The following is a 12,617-nucleotide window of genomic DNA, read 5'->3' on the forward strand; positions in this document are numbered from 1 at the left end:
GTATAGTATGTGTGCTGTGTGTAGCATGTGTGCTGTGTATAGTATGTGTGCTGTGTGTAGTATGTGTGCTGTGTGTAGTATGTGTGATATGTGTAGTATGTGTGCTGTGTGTAGCATGTGTGCTGTGTATAGTATGTGTGCTGTGTATAGTATGTGTGCTGTGTATAGTATGTATGCTGTGTGTAGTATGTGTGCTGTGTGTAGTATGTGTGCTGTGTGTAGTATGTGTGCTGTGTGTATATATGTGTGCTGTGTGTAGTATGTGTGATGTGTAGTATGTGTGCTGTGTGTAGTATGTGTGCTGTGTGTATATATGTGTGCTGTGTGTAGTATGTGTGATGTGTAGTATGTGTGCTGTGTGTAGCATGTGTGCTGTGTATAGTATGTGTGCTGTGTGTAGTATGTGTGCTGTGTATAGTATGTGTGCTGTGTGTAGTATGTGTGCTGTGTATAGTATGTGTGCTGTGTGTAGTATGTGTGCTGTGTGTAGCATGTGTGCTGTGTATAGTATGTGTGCTGTGTATAGTATGTGTGCTGTGTGTAGTATGTGTGCTGTGTGTAGTATGTGTGCTGTGTGTAGCATGTGTGCTGTGTATAGTATGTGTGCTGTGTGTAGTATGTGTGCTGTGTGTAGCATGTGTGCTGTGTATAGTATGTGTGCTGTGTGTAGTATGTGTGCTGTGTGTAGCATGTGTGCTGTGTATAGTATGTGTGCTGTGTATAGTATGTGTGCTGTGTGTAGTATGTGTGCTGTGTGTAGCATGTGTGCTGTGTGTAGCATGTGTGCTGTGTATAGTATGTGTGCTGTGTGTAGTATGTGTGCTGTGTGTAGTATGTGTGCTGTGTGTATATATGTGTGCTGTGTGTAGTATGTGTGATGTGTAGTATGTGTGCTGTGTGTAGCATGTGTGCTGTGTATAGTATGTGTGCTGTGTGTAGTATGTGTGCTGTGTATAGTATGTGTGCTGTGTGTAGTATGTGTGCTGTGTATAGTATGTGTGCTGTGTGTAGTATGTGTGCTGTGTATAGTATGTGTGCTGTGTGTAGTATGTGTGCTGTGTATAGTATGTGTGCTGTGTGTAGTATGTGTGCTGTGTGTAGTATGTGTGCTGTGTGTAGTATGTGTGCTGTGTGTAGTATGTGTGCTGTGTGTATATATGTGTGCTGTGTGTAGTATGTGTGATGTGTAGAATGTGTGCTGTGTGATACTCCCCGGTGAGGTGTGTGCAGCCCCTGTGTCCTCCTCACCCCCTGATACAGCCGGTGCCGGTAGTGGTGCCGGTACACTGTGTCAGTCTCCTGCCCCCGGTCGCCCCCTGCTCTCCGCACTCTGCAGCCGCACAGGAGGACGCCACACCGGGCTCTGCTCGCTCTCTGCACACGGGTGGTCTCCCGGTGGCTCCGCAGTGACAGGTACAGCCCCTGTGGATGGAGGGGGCCGCGGCTCCGGTCGGGGGTGGTCCCTGTGCTGGAGTCCGGCGTCTCCCGGTCCGGGCTCACTGACAATGTAGCAGGAGACGCCTCATCACCATCATCATCAGCGGCAGCGCTGCCTCCGAGCGGTCCGCAGCCGGGACTTCTGTATAATCCCCCCGTGTCTGTGACCCGCGACCCTCCCGGATTACAACTCGTCCCCCCTCACCTGGAGCCGCCGCGGAGTCTCCTCACCGGGCAGAGATGGGAAGGAGGAATGTGAGAGTCACCGCCGGCGGACGGGGATCGGCTGCAGCCTGTAAGTCACCGCTGCTGCTCTGGGTGTAGGGGCCGCGGCTGCCCCGGGAGAGGAGGGCAGGTAGGAGCGGCCGGCACCGAAAGCCGCCATCATCATCATCATCAGTTCTCATTATTTTATAGATTATCATTATTATCATTATTATTACTGGTACCATCATCATCATCATCATCATCATCGGCTCTCATTACTTTATAGATTATCATTATTATCATTATTATTACTGGTACCATCATCATCATCATCATCATCATCAGTTCTCATTACTTTATAGATTATCATTATTATCATTATTATTACTGGTACCATCATCATCATCAGTTCTCATTATTTTATAGATTATCATTATTATCATTATTATGATTGTTATTGGTACCATCATCATCATCATCATCATCAGTTCTCATTACTTTATAGATTATCATTATTATTATTATTATTATTACTGGTACCATCATCATCATCATCATCATCAGTTCTCATTACTTTATAGATTATCATTATTATCATTATTATTACTGGTACCATCATCATCATCATCATCATCAGTTCTCATTACTTTATAGATTATCATTATTATTATTATTATTACTGGTACCATCATCATCATCATCATCATCAGTTCTCATTACTTTATAGATTATCATTATTATTATTATTATTACTGGTACCATCATCATCATCATCATCATCAGTTCTCATTACTTTATAGATTATCATTATTATCATTATTATTACTGGTACCATCATCATCATCATCATCATCAGTTCTCATTACTTTATAGATTATCATTATTATTATTATTATTGTTATTGGTACCATCATCATCATCAGTTCTCATTATTTTATATATTATCATTATTATTATTATTATTATTATTATTGTTATTGGTACTATCATCATCATCAGTTCTCATTACTTTATAGATTATCATTATTATTATTATTATTACTGGTACCATCATCATCATCATCATCAGTTCTCATTATTTTATAGATTATCATTATTATCATTATTATTACTGGTACCATCATCATCATCATCATCAGTTCTCATTATTTTATAGATTATCATTATTATCATTATTATTACTGGTACCATCATCATCATCATCAGTTCTCATTATTTTATATATTATCAATCATTATTGTTATTGTTATTGGTACCATCATCATCATCAGTAGTTCTCATTATTTTATAGATTATCATTATTATCATTATTATTACTGGTACCATCATCATCATCAGTTCTCATTATGTTATATATTATCATTATTATTACTATTATTACTATTATTACTGCTGCTTGTAGTCTCGTTTTACAAACTTGGTTTTCCCCTCTCGGCGCCGGTAAGTGTCCGGTGATCTATAGGATGTCAGTATTTACTGTTACTAGCAATAGCGCCAACACACACCGGCTCCTGGTGGTCCTATAGTGATCACAGCATTCTGTGTCTGGGGGTCCTGACTTCTGATTTACCGGTGATGATGATGATGGTGAGGAGGAGGAGTGCGGTGCACAGTGACTATGGCCACTGGATATTTCAGCATCACTTATTTCTGTATTTATTTGTATTTATTCAATGCTCTTGTTTTGTTTTCTTATTTGTCCTAAGTGACAAAATGAGAATAATATTTCTCCTGAATGTCCTTCATCTGTCAGGACTGTGCGATAAAAACCCCAAGATATTTCTATTATTAGTAGTAGCAGAATTGCATCTATTATTATTGGACTCTATGATCGCTACATCCGTCACATTACAGGTTTATATGTCGCTGCTTAGTGTGAACAACAGCAATGTGCAGGTCCCTGAACACAAAACATACAACTGTTTCCATCTGCCTTTATAGTGTATGTGTTACTATTAAATCATCCTCCTAACAGCTACACATCTATCCCATATCTATCATCTATATATCCTCTATCTATTGTCTATCATTCTATCTATCAATATCTATCTATCTATTATCTATCATCTGTCTATTATCTATCTATCTATCTATCTATCTATCTATCTATCTATCTATCTATCTATCTATCTATTATCTATCTATCTCCTCTCTGTCCTTCATTGCTCTGGAGATGATTAGTTCCAGTATAAATCCACAATCTGCTCTTACAAGGTGATGATAATAACTCTTCTACATTATGAAGTACAGAAGGTAAACACTGGGGTATATCCGAGATCAGAGCGTGGTATAGGTGTATGGAGGGCTGTATTGTACGGAGGTCGGTATAGGTGTATGGAGGGCTGTATTGTACGGAGGGCGGTATAGGTGTATGGAGGGCTGTATTGTACAGAGGGCGGTATAGGTGTATGGAGGGCTGTATTGTACGGAGGTCGGTATAGGTGTATGGAGGGCTGTATTGTACGGAGGGCGGTATAGGTGTATGGAGGGCTGTATTGTACGGAGGTCGGTATAGGTGTATGGAGGGCTGTATTGTACAGAGGTCGGTATAGGTGTAGGGAGGGCTGTATTGTACGGAGGTCGGTATAGGTGTAGGGAGGGCTGTATTGTACGGAGGTCGGTATAGGTGTATGGAGGGCTGTATTGTACGGAGGGTGGTATAGGTGTATGGAGGGCTGTATTGTACGGAGATCGGTATAGGTGTATGGAGGGCTGTATTGTACGGAGGTCGGTATAGGTGTATGGAGGGCTGTATTGTACGGAGGTCGGTATAGGTGTATGGAGGGCTGTATTGTACGGAGGTCGGTATAGGTGTATGGGGGGCTGTATTGTACGGAGGTCGGTATAGGTGTATGGAGGGCTGTATTGTACGGAGGTCGGTATAGGTGTAGGGAGGGCTGTATTGTACGGAGGTCGGTATAGGTGTATGGAGGGCTGTATTGTACGGACGGCGGTATAGGTGTATGGAGGGCTGTATTGTACGGAGGTCGGTATAGGTATATGGAGGGCTGTATTGTACGGAGGTCGGTATAGGTGTATGGAGGGCTGTATTGTACGGAGGTCGGTATAGGTGTATGGAGGGTTGTATTGTACGGAGGGCGGTATAGGTGTAGGGAGGGCTGTATTGTACGGAGGGCGGTATAGGTGTATGGAGGGCTGTATTGTACGGAGGTCGGTATAGGTGTATGGAGGGCTGTATTGTACGGAGGTCGGTATAGAGGGCTGTATTGTACGGAGGGCGGTATAGGTGTATGGAGGGCTGTATTGTACGGAGGTCGGTATAGGTGTATGGAGGGCTGTATTGTACGGAGGTCGGTATAGGTGTATGGAGGGCTGTATTGTACGGAGATCGGTATAGGTGTATGGAGGGCTGTATTGTACGGAGGTCGGTATAGGTGTATGGAGGGCTGTATTGTACGGAGGTCGGTATAGGTGTATGGAGGGCTGTATTGTACGGAGGTCGGTATAGGTGTATGGAGGGCTGTATTGTACGGAGATCGGTATAGGTGTATGGAGGGCTGTATTGTACGGAGGTCGGTATAGGTGTATGGAGGGCTGTATTGTACGGAGGTCGGTATAGGTGTATGGAGGGCTGTATTGTACGGAGGTCGGTATAGGTGTATGGAGGGCTGTATTGTACGGAGATCGGTATAGGTGTATGGAGGGCTGTATTGTACGGAGGTCGGTATAGGTGTATGGAGGGCTGTATTGTACGGAGGTCGGTATAGGTGTATGGAGGGCTGTATTGTACGGAGGTCGGTATAGGTGTATGGAGGGCTGTATTGTACGGAGGTCGGTATAGGTGTATGGAGGGCTGTATTGTACGGAGGGCGGTATAGGTGTATGGAGGGCTGTATTGTACAGAGGGCGGTATAGGTGTATGGAGGGCTGTATTGTACGGAGGTCGGTATAGGTGTATGGAGGGCTGTATTGTACGGAGGGCGGTATAGGTGTATGGAGGGCTGTATTGTACGGAGGTCGGTATAGGTGTATGGAGGGCTGTATTGTACAGAGGTCGGTATAGGTGTAGGGAGGGCTGTATTGTACGGAGGTCGGTATAGGTGTAGGGAGGGCTGTATTGTACGGAGGTCGGTATAGGTGTATGGAGGGCTGTATTGTACGGAGGGTGGTATAGGTGTATGGAGGGCTGTATTGTACGGAGATCGGTATAGGTGTATGGAGGGCTGTATTGTACGGAGGTCGGTATAGGTGTATGGAGGGCTGTATTGTACGGAGGTCGGTATAGGTGTATGGAGGGCTGTATTGTACGGAGGTCGGTATAGGTGTATGGGGGGCTGTATTGTACGGAGGTCGGTATAGGTGTATGGAGGGCTGTATTGTACGGAGGTCGGTATAGGTGTAGGGAGGGCTGTATTGTACGGAGGTCGGTATAGGTGTATGGAGGGCTGTATTGTACGGACGGCGGTATAGGTGTATGGAGGGCTGTATTGTACGGAGGTCGGTATAGGTATATGGAGGGCTGTATTGTACGGAGGTCGGTATAGGTGTATGGAGGGCTGTATTGTACGGAGGTCGGTATAGGTGTAGGGAGGGCTGTATTGTACGGAGGTCGGTATAGGTGTATGGAGGGCTGTATTGTACGGAGGGCGGTATAGGTGTAGGGAGGGCTGTATTGTACGGAGGGCGGTATAGGTGTATGGAGGGCTGTATTGTACGGAGGTCGGTATAGGTGTATGGAGGGCTGTATTGTACGGAGGTCGGTATAGAGGGCTGTATTGTACGGAGGGCGGTATAGGTGTATGGAGGGCTGTATTGTACGGAGGTCGGTATAGGTGTATGGAGGGCTGTATTGTACGGAGGTCGGTATAGGTGTATGGAGGGCTGTATTGTACGGAGATCGGTATAGGTGTATGGAGGGCTGTATTGTACGGAGGTCGGTATAGGTGTATGGAGGGCTGTATTGTACGGAGGTCGGTATAGGTGTATGGAGGGCTGTATTGTACGGAGGTCGGTATAGGTGTATGGAGGGCTGTATTGTACGGAGATCGGTATAGGTGTATGGAGGGCTGTATTGTACGGAGGTCGGTATAGGTGTATGGAGGGCTGTATTGTACGGAGGTCGGTATAGGTGTATGGAGGGCTGTATTGTACGGAGGTCGGTATAGGTGTATGGAGGGCTGTATTGTACGGAGATCGGTATAGGTGTATGGAGGGCTGTATTGTACGGAGGTCGGTATAGGTGTAGGGAGGGCTGTATTGTACGGAGGTCGGTAAAGGTGTATGGAGGGCTGTATTGTACGGAGGTCGGTATAGGTGTATGGAGGGCTGTATTGTACGGAGGTCGGTATAGGTGTATGGAGGGCTGTATTGTACGGAGGTCGGTATAGGTGTATGGAGGGCTGTATTGTACGGAGGTCGGTATAGGTGTATGGGGGGCTGTATTGTACGGAGGTCGGTATAGGTGTATGGAGGGCTGTATTGTACGGAGGTCGGTATAGGTGTAGGGAGGGCTGTATTGTACGGAGGTCGGTATAGGTGTATGGAGGGCTGTATTGTACGGAGGGCGGTATAGGTGTATGGAGGGCTGTATTGTACGGAGGTCGGTATAGGTATATGGAGGGCTGTATTGTACGGAGGTCGGTATAGGTGTATGGAGGGCTGTATTGTACGGAGGTCAGTATAGGTGTAGGGAGGGCTGTATTGTACGGAGGTCGGTATAGGTGTATGGAGGGCTGTATTGTACGGAGGTCGGTATAGGTGTATAGAGGGCTGTATTGTACGGAGGTCGGTATAGGTGTATGGAGGGCTGTATTGTACGGAGGTCGGTATAGGTGTATGGAGGGCTGTATTGTACGGAGGTCGGTATAGGTGTATGGAGGGCTGTATTGTACGGAGGGCGGTATAGGTGTATGGAGGGCTGTATTGTACGGAGGTCGGTATAGGTATATGGAGGGCTGTATTGTACAGAGGTCGGTATAGGTGTATGGAGGGCTGTATTGTACGGAGGTCGGTATAGGTGTATGGAGGGCTGTATTGTACGGAGGTCGGTATAGGTGTATGGAGGGCTGTATTGGACGGAGGTCGGTATAGGTGTATGGAGGGCTGTATTGTACGGAGGTCGGTATAGGTGTATGGAGGGCTGTATTGTACGGAGGTCGGTATAGGTGTATGGAGGGCTGTATTGTACGGAGGTCGGTATAGGTGTATGGAGGGCTGTATTGTACGGACGGCGGTATAGGTGTACGGAGGGCTGTATTGTACAGAGGTCGGTATAGGTGTATGGAGGGCTGTATTGTACGGAGGGCGGTATAGGTGTAGGGAGGGCTGTATTGTACGGAGGTCGGTATAGGTGTATGGAGGGCTGTATTGTACGGAGGTCGGTATAGGTGTATGGAGGGCTGTATTGTACGGAGGGCGGTATAGGTGTATGGAGGGCTGTATTGTACGGAGGGCGGTATAGATGTATGGAGGGCTGTATTGTGCGGAGGTCGTATAGGTGTATGGAGGGCTGTATTGTACGGAGGTCGGTATAGGTGTATGGAGGGCTGTACTGTACGGAGGTCGGTATAGGTGTATGGAGGGCGGTATAGGTGTATGGAGGGCTGTATTGTACGGAGGTCGGTTTAGGTGTATGGAGGGCTGTACTGTACGGAGGTCGGTATAGGTGTATGGAGGGCAGTATAGGTGTATGGAGGGCTGTATTGTACGGAGGTCGGTATAGGTGTACGGAGGGCTGTATTGTACGGAGGTCGGTATAGGTGTATGGAGGGCTGTATTGTACGGAGGTCGGTATAGGTGTAGGGAGGGCTGTATTGTACGGAGGGCGGTATAGGTGTATGGAGGGCTGTATTGTACGGAGGGCGGTATAGATGTATGGAGGGCTGTATTGTACGGAGGTCGGTATAGGTGTATGGAGGGCTGTACTGTACGGAGGTCGGTATAGGTGTATGGAGGGCGGTATAGGTGTATGGAGGGCTGTATTGTACGGAGGTCGGTATAGGTGTAGGGAGGGCTGTATTGTACGGAGGTCGGTATAGGTGTATGGAGGGCTGTATTGTACGGAGGTCGGTATAGGTGTGTGGAGGGCTGTATTGTACGGAGGTCGGTATAGGTGTACGGAGGGCTGTATTGTGCGGAGGTCGGTATAGGTGTATGGAGGGCAGTATTGTACGGAGGTCGGTATAGGTGTAGGGAGGGCTGTATTGTACGGAGGGCGGTATAGGTGTATGGAGGGCTGTATTGTACGGAGGGCGGTATAGATGTATGGAGGGCTGTATTGTACGGAGGTCGGTATAGGTGTATGGAGGGCTGTACTGTACGGAGGTCGGTATAGGTGTATGGAGGGCGGTATAGGTGTATGGAGGGCTGTATTGTACGGAGGTCGGTATAGGTGTACGGAGGGCTGTATTGTACGGAGGTCGGTATAGGTGTATGGAAGGCTGTACTGTACGAAGGTCGGTATAGGTGTATGGAGGGCTGTATTGTACGGAGGGCGGTATAGGTGTATGGAGGGCTGTATTGTACGGAGGGCGGTATAGGTGTATGGAGGGCTGTATTGTACGGAGGTCGGTATAGGTGTATGGAGGGCTGTGTTGTACGGAGATCGGTATAGGTGTATGGAGGGCTGTATTGTACGGAGATCGGTATAGGTGTATGGAGGGCTGTATTGTACGGAGGTCGGTATAGGTGTATGGAGGGCTGTATTGTACGGAGGTCGGTATAGGTGTATGGGGGGCTGTATTATACGGAGGTCGGTATAGGTGTATGGAGGGCTGTACTGTACGGAGGTCGGTATAGGTGTATGGAGGGCGGTATAGGTGTATGGAGGGCTGTATTGTACGGAGGTCGGTATAGGTGTATGGAGGTCGGTATAGGTGTAGGGAGGGCTGTATTGTACGGAGGTCGGTATAGGTGTATGGAGGGCTGTACTGTACGGAGGTCGGTATAGGTGTATGGAGGGCTGTATTGTACGGAGGGCGGTATAGGTGTATGGAGGGCTGTATTGTACGGAGGTCGGTATAGGTGTATGGAGGGCTGTATTGTACGGAGATCGGTATAGGTGTATGGAGGGCTGTATTGTACGGAGGTCAGTATAGGTGTATGGAGGGCTGTATTGTATGGAGGGCGGTATAGGTGTATGGAGGGCTGTATTGTACGGAGGGTGGTATAGGTGTACGGAGGGCTGTGTTGTACAGAGATCGGTATAGGTGTACGGAGGGCTGTATTGTACGGAGGTCGGTAGAGGTGTATGGAGGGCTGTACTGTACGGAGATCGGTATAGGTGTATGGAGGGCTGTATTGTACAGAGGTCGGTATAGGTGTATGGAGGGCTGTATTGTACGGAGGGCGGTATAGGTGTATGGAGGGCTGTATTGTACGGAGGGCGGTATAGGTGTATGGAGGGCTGTATTGTACGGAGGTCGGTATAGGTGTATGGAGGGCTGTATTGTACAAAGGGCGGTATAGAGGGCTGTATTGTACGGAGGTCGGTATAGGTGTATGGAGGGCTGTATTGTACGGAGGGCGGTATAGGTGTATGGAGGGCTGTATTGTACGGAGGTCGGTATAGAGGGCTGTATTGTACGGAGGTCGGTATAGGTGTATGGAGGGCTGTATTGTACGGAGGGCGGTATAGGTGTATGGAGGGCTGTATTGTACGGAGGGCGGTATAGAGGGCTGTATTGTACGGAGGTCGGTATAGGTGTATGGAGGGCTGTATTGTACGGAGGTCGGTATAGGTGTATGGAGGGCTGTATTGTATGGAGGGCGGTATAGGTGTATGGAGGGCTGTATTGTACGGAGGTCGGTATAGGTGTATGGAGGGCTGTATTGTACGGAGGTCGGTATAGGTGTATGGAGGGTTGTATTGTACGGAGGTCGGTATAGGTGTATGGAGGGCTGTATTGTACGGAGGGCGGTATAGGTGTATGGAGGGCTGTACTGTATGGAGGGCGGTATAGGTGTATGGAGGGCTGTATTATACGGAGGGCGGTATAGGTGTAAGGAGGGCTGTATTGTACGGAGGGCGGTATAGGTGTACGGAGGGCTGTATTGTACGGAGGGCGGTATAGGTGTATGGAGGGCTGTACTGTATGGAGGGCGGTATAGGTGTATGGAGGGCTGTATTGTACGGAGGTCGGTATAGGTGTATGGAGGGCTGTACTGTACGGAGGTCGGTATAGGTGTATGGAGGGCTGTATTGTACGGAGGGCGGTATAGGTGTATGGAGGGCTGTATTGTACTGAGGTCGGTATAGGTGTATGGAGGGCTGTATTGTACGGAGATCGGTATAGGTGTATGGAGGGCTGTATTGTACGGAGGTCGGTATAGGTGTATGGAGGGCTGTATTGTATGGAGGGCGGTATAGGTGTATGGAGGGCTGTATTGTACGGAGGGTGGTATAGGTGTATGGAGGGCTGTATTGTACGGAGGTCGGTATAGGTGTATGGAGGGCTGTATTGTATGGAGGGCGGTATAGGTGTATGGAGGGCTGTATTGTACGGAGGGTGGTATAGGTGTATGGAGGGCTGTATTGTACGGAGGTCGGTATAGGTGTATGGAGGGCTGTGTTGTACAGAGATCGGTATAGGTGTACGGAGGGCTGTATTGTACGGAGGTCGGTATAGGTGTATGGAGGGCTGTATTGTACGGAGATCGGTATAGGTGTATGGAGGGCTATATTGTACAGAGGTCGGTATAGGTGTATGGAGGGCTGTATTGTACGGAGGGCGGTATAGGTGTATGGAGGGCTGTATTGTACGGAGGGCGGTATAGGTGTATGGAGGGCTGTATTGTACGGAGGTCGGTATAGGTGTATGGAGGGCTGTATTGTATGGAGGGCGGTATAGGTGTATGGAGGGCTGTATTGTACGGAGGGCGGTATAGGTGTATGGAGGGCTGTATTGTACGGAGGTCGGTATAGGTGTATGGAGGGTTGTATTGTACGGAGGTCGGTATAGGTGTATGGAGGGCTGTATTGTACGGAGGGCGGTATAGGTGTATGGAGGGCTGTACTGTATGGAGGGCGGTATAGGTGTATGGAGGGCTGTATTATACGGAGGGCGGTATAGGTGTAAGGAGGGCTGTATTGTACGGAGGGCGGTATAGGTGTACGGAGGGCTGTATTGTACGGAGGGTGGTATAGGTGTATGGAGGGCTGTACTGTATGGAGGGCGGTATAGGTGTATGGAGGGCTGTATTATACGGAGGGCGGTATAGGTGTATGGAGGGCTGTATTGTACGGAGGGTGGTATAGGTGTATGGAGGGCTGTATTGTACGGAGGTCGGTATAGGTGTATGGAGGGCTGTATTGTACGGAGGTCGGTATAGGTGTATGGAGGGCTGTATTGTACGGAGGTCGGTATAGGTGTATGGAGGGCTGTATTGTACGGAGGTCGGTATAGGTGTATGGAGGGTTGTATTGTACGGAGGTCGGTATAAGTGTATGGAGGGCTGTATTGTACGGAGGGCGGTATAGGTGTATGGAGGGCTGTATTGTATGGAGGGCGGTATAGGTGTATGGAGTGCTGTATTGTACGGAGGGGGGTATAGGTATATGGAGGGCTGTATTGTACGGAGGTCGTATAGGTGTATGGAGGGCTGTATTGTATGGAGGTCGGTATAGGTGTTTGGAGGGCTGTATTGTACGGAGGGCGGTATAGGTGTATGGAGGGCTGTATTGTACGGAGGGCGGTATAGGTGTAGGGAGGGCTGTATTGTACGGAGGTCGGTATAGGTGTATGGAGGGCTGTATTGTACAGAGGTCGGTATAGGTGTATGGAGGGCTGTATTGTACGGAGGGCGGTATAGGTGTATGGAGGGCTGTATTGTACGGAGGGCGGTATAGGTGTATGGAGGGCTGTATTGTATGGAGGGCGGTATAGGTGTATGGAGTGCTGTATTGTACGGAGGGGGGTATAGGTATATGGAGGGCTGTATTGTACGGAGGTCGTATAGGTGTATGGAGGGCTGTATTGTACAGAGGTCGGTATAGGTGTATGGAGGGCTGTATT

General features: G+C 48.1%; 1 protein-coding gene across 1 annotated transcript in view; it reads left to right on the forward strand.

The window, feature by feature from the left end:
- Positions 1–1,327: 1,327 nt before the first annotated feature.
- The window catches only part of CALCR (calcitonin receptor), a 287,546-nt gene continuing 276,256 nt past the window's right edge, over positions 1,328–12,617 (forward strand). The window contains exon 1 of the mRNA XM_069729395.1: positions 1,328–1,732. The gene's annotated coding sequence lies outside the window, so the exon portion shown is untranslated. The remainder of the gene's footprint in view (positions 1,733–12,617) is intronic.

The sequence above is a fragment of the Ranitomeya imitator genome, chromosome 6, assembly GCF_032444005.1.
Source record: "Ranitomeya imitator isolate aRanImi1 chromosome 6, aRanImi1.pri, whole genome shotgun sequence".
In the NCBI taxonomy this organism is placed as follows: domain Eukaryota; kingdom Metazoa; phylum Chordata; class Amphibia; order Anura; family Dendrobatidae; genus Ranitomeya; species Ranitomeya imitator.